Source organism: Alosa sapidissima, chromosome 21 (genome assembly GCF_018492685.1).
Source record: "Alosa sapidissima isolate fAloSap1 chromosome 21, fAloSap1.pri, whole genome shotgun sequence".
Taxonomy (NCBI): domain Eukaryota; kingdom Metazoa; phylum Chordata; class Actinopteri; order Clupeiformes; family Clupeidae; genus Alosa; species Alosa sapidissima.
In genome coordinates, this window is record NC_055977.1 from 19783418 (window position 1) to 19788557 (window position 5140).

The following is a 5140-nucleotide window of genomic DNA, read 5'->3' on the forward strand; positions in this document are numbered from 1 at the left end:
GCAAAATGGTGAATGAAGCCTAAAGCCTTGACAACTACTCACTTCAGCCAATCGGTGTCGACCATTGGATACAGTAGCCAATAGTACTGCTGGAAGGTGGAGTTTCATGTCAAAGTACAGTTGATTGACAACATTTACAGTCGAATAGTGAAACGGGAAAACAAGAAACAGCTGGACGGACCTGAGTTTGTGAAATCCAATTAGATTTCAGAGGAGGTCTTGCAACAACTAGTAGGCGGGTAGTGGCAAGAAAAATAACCTTACAAACCAATCTACACGCTCAGTCGTTCCATATTGACAGCACCGATAGCGTAGTAGCCTATACACAACGAGCCATTTTAAAATGATAGCCAATTTGTAGACTTGATGCAGCTATGCATGACATTCCTCAACTAGTGATGTATAGACACCTGTTGTGTAAATCAAATTCCACCTGTTTATTTGAACATGCTGCACTGCTCATAACAGTTCGAAAACGGCAAATCAATCACAGCATAATAGTGAACTATACGACCGGTCTTCCCAATCCTACTACGCTATAATTAGGCATCACTATTCCATTTAGCACTGCTTTCTGCCTCCTTCCACTAGTCTTTCTCATGCCCGGTTACCTTCAATCTTAGAGCCAATCACAGAGCACTCCTCACTACTTCTGACGTCACCCAGAGCACTATAAGCCCGCCTTCCCCAGCCAACCTGAGACCAATGTAAAGCTAACGTCACCAAATCATCTCGTGATTGGCCAAGTGATAGGGGGCCTATACACCAATGACCAGGCACAGCGATGAGCTCATTATGCTTGTTGCCATCAGCGGGACCAAAAAGGAAGGGTCGAGAATAAATGAGTTTAAACCCAGGATTACAGTCCCTCAAGGGAATGGCCCACATACATTCAGTCTCAGATATCTGCAGATAGCCTACACTGGAGAGGCAGGCAAGACCTCATATGCATGAAACCTTATGTTTGAACAACACCCATGGATGGAGTGTTTGTGAGTGCCACATCACAGCCCAGATCTCATCAAGTGCTCTCCCTGCAGGGCATGTAGAACATACAGAATTATATAAGGCTGCTACGTGTGCGCTTGCACATGATGCGCTCACTGATATGCATACACAGACACACACACACACACACACACACACACACACACACACTCACATACACACACACACACACGCACACACAGCACACGCACACATGCTCAAAGTCATGGAGAGAGATACAAGCGGGTCCACACCTTGATGTGTCCTCGCCATTGAGCTTGCAGTCTACAGCATCTTGCTCAAGCTATTTCAGAATCTGCAACCGCAATGACTACAAAACAGATCATTTAGATGGTCGGTTATGCTGATATTTATATGCACATGGATGCCGGAGCAGCCTACATTATCCACTGTCAAACCTATTCATACATATTAAACATAAATACTTAAGGGGTGAATTTGACAGTTTATTTTCAACAAATATGATAATTTACAGCAACTGTCTGTGCTTTACCTTGATTACACAACACACCCCGACCAAATGAATACACTTACAACAGATACATTTGTCATTCTGGACAAACATCACAGGGACATTAGTGAATGTCTGAGGGGGATATATCTGCTAATGAGTGTGGCCGACCGTGTACATTTGGAACATCAGAACAAATGAGAGGCAGGAGTCCAAGACAGCAGAAAGCTGGAGCAGCAGCCCTCACAAGGCATCCAGTAACAATGAGGGCCAATTACCAACGTTTGACTCAGATCAGACAGTGAGTATACGCATACACACGCAAGTATGTTAAAGCAACTTACTTAGACTCACACTATAGCTAAAAAAATAATTTCCCTTATCAGTAACACATGCGTATAAATAACATAATTTGCACATGCACACATACTAACCACAATCTTAATGTGCACTTTCCCTTTCCGTGTGTGTGTGCGGCTTTTTTTGGTCCTGACATCTGATCTGGTATAAGGCTGAGTAGCAAGCTTTTCATGAATTGATAGGTCAGCTGTGATGTCAGCCTCTCAAAACTTCAGCACTTCAACATTTTGATGTAGTTACATCTTTCTATGCCATTGACTATCTTTTTTATTTATTTTCAATTTAGTTTATAGTTTAGTTTTAGTTATTTTTCATTTTTTAGTTAAAGATTGAAGGAGGGGTGAATGAAACATGTACTTCATTTCAGCTCTAAATGAAATAACAACCAATTAGATGTATGGCTACCAGTATTTGGGGGTTTTAACTTTTGCATTGTTGTCATAACTAATCTCATCTCATTTTAAGTAACAGGGGAAATGCACATTAGTATGCTATTACTGTACTATTACAATATAATATCACATGTATTATCACAGTAGCACATATGTCACCACAGTAGCATACTTTATTAATAGCAATGTCGTAGGCCTGGGGTTTTTAAACAAGGGTATGTGGCCAAGTGGTTGTCCCTGTAATGTAGCTTCTCGATGTGATAATATAATGGTTTTTATTAAGCAGTCATTCTCAGGTTTCTTCCTTAGTCAGAATGGTAGTAGTTCCTTGGTCACAATCAGAAAACCTCTGTTGTAGGCATAAGGCTATCTGAACTATGGCCCAGTTGGTACCAGCAAGGACTAACTTAAGGGCCATATAATGATTTTATTTAAGAGTATTAGCACAGCAATTGATTTTCAGGTCAATTACAACTATAAACATATTCAGCCTTTACCAGGTTCATTTTGAGTCTTTGGACTCGTAGCCCTTGCCCCTTCTGTCCACTAGAGGGCACGGATGGGAGATTTTAGGGGATTTCAAGGGGATTTCACCATGCATTTCACACATCTCAGTCATCTGCTACCTCACAATACAATTCCATACTGACACAGCTCTTTTTAAAGGGCAGCACATGATCTAAAAATATTTCTTTTCAAACTGACGTCATGTCATTCAATTGTCATGTGATTTACATGAACAAATGTATGGCAAATGCACTGCACTGTGTGGGAATGTGTAGGCCTATACTGTTTCGAGGCACTATAGCAAAAATATTGAAACCTACATAAGGTGGAAAAAGGTACACAGACAGATCTTTCTGTTTCAGTTTCTGATAAGAAATACACTCTTGAGGCTCAGACCTGGAAGGAAGCGGCAATGGTAGAAGAGTGTTTCTCTCCCAACATGCCTAGCATACAAATGCACTAAACACAAACACATAGCATAATTGGCCCCTTTAGTTGCTCCCTGCTGTTGGCCAACAAGCCTTGTCCCCTCCTGGCTCGGCCTCCTTTCTCCTGGGCCGTGACCCTTGACCTCGCCCTCTGGCCAATCAACAAACCCTCTCAGCATGTGTCCAAGGACCCTCGTCAATCAAGTTTTGTGGGACGAGCAGAGCACAGCACAGCACAGCACACACCCCACCCCAGACTCTCTCTCTCCTCCGGTGTGAACTGGATTGCGTACAACCAGCGTAAAATCAGAGGGCCACAGATGGACAGCACTGATCGACAGGACACATGTGTGTTTGTGTGTGTGTGTGTGTGTGTGTGTGATAGAGAGACAGAGACACAGAGGGGAATGTATGTGTGTGTGTGATTGAAGACCTAACAATGGGATAAAGAATGGCTCACAGTGAGAGGGCGATGTGTGTGAGTGTGTGTGTGAGAGTGTCTCACCATGCTTGCTCCTCAGAAGGGGCCTGATTGCACACACTGATGGGCTCTCGGCTCCAGGCTCTCTAATTGCCCTTGAGATGCCTCCTGCCATGTGACTCACTTCAGGAGCATTTCCTCTGCGGATGGCTGTGGTGGCCATTTTGATTTGAGTCGCAGCAGTAGCAGCGGCCAGAGTCGGGTTTATTCCTTCCTCTCCCTCTGGAAAAACTGAAGCACAGCTTGTGAAAAGCAGCCTTTGTGACATTTCATAGCAGCGGTATCAAGTTAATGAAAATGAACGACACAAATATTAACCTAAGTGCAGTGTTGGGGATGACTTAGCTGGTATTTTGTGAGACTGACCATGAAAACCTTTCATTATTGCCCAACAAGCTCACATTACTTTCATTACCTTGATTCAGTGATGCAGTAACACCTGCATTATGTTCACCTCCCCTACTGTTTCAACACATTGAACCATTTTACTTAATACACTAATACAGTAAGACTGCAGTATAACACGTTTTCACACGTGGTTTGGAATGGATACCGCTTTAACGGTAAATGCTTTCAAAGTTTGGGATTAAATCTAGGTAGTATGTGGTGAAACCACTAAGCTCTAAATTCATACGACCTAGCATTATCCTAGTCATCTAAAGCAACACCAAACCTCTGTACACATACTCAACTGTTCTTTGTGTCATAACTTTGTGAGGCCTTGTAGGCTACTATGAGCAACTCTTAGACTCGCACTTCCAAACATGGACAGCAGAGGTCACCAGTTCACCAATATTTACCTCAACACAGATGAGGATGCAGTAAGAGTGACTGGCCAGCAGGAGAATGCTTCTGTGTGATCAGATCTGTGACCAGTTTCCCCCAGGCAAAACTACACTGTGCCCAAGGATTAGGCTGTTCCAGGAACAGCCTATGTATGGTGGAGCTATTGCAAAATCTAATAATGTTGTAGGACACACAGATGCTAACTGTCGGCTCTTATAAGGACATTTCTCAGAAGGCAAGTTTTATCTGTTAAGTGTTCATTCTGGCCTAAATGACATGGCGTGGGCATTTCAACGTTGTATAAATGTTTCCGGGAGTTAGATTTCATGCACCCACATTGACATACATTTCACTTCCAGTGGAAAATGCATACTAATATACAGTGCTGGAAATTTACTGCTTCAGATGCCGCCTTGACAAGGACAATGACTTTACTGTCATTTGTCAATCATGTGGGTGGAATAGTGCAAACAGCTGTGAACTGCTTTTGTCCGGCCCTCTCTGTGCCGTCCACAGCAAAGCAAAGTGTTTCCTAGGATCAAAGACAGCCAGTGTCCTGTAGGAAGAGACTGCTTTGCTACAAGCACACCATTTACCAAGTCTCAGAAGCACTACTCCGCTAAGATGCCAAGAGATGAGTCAAGGACTATAGTAATTGTTGACAAGCTATCTACTGTCTTGAGGAAATGCACGCACCAATGCACCTCAAACACACAAAAACACACAC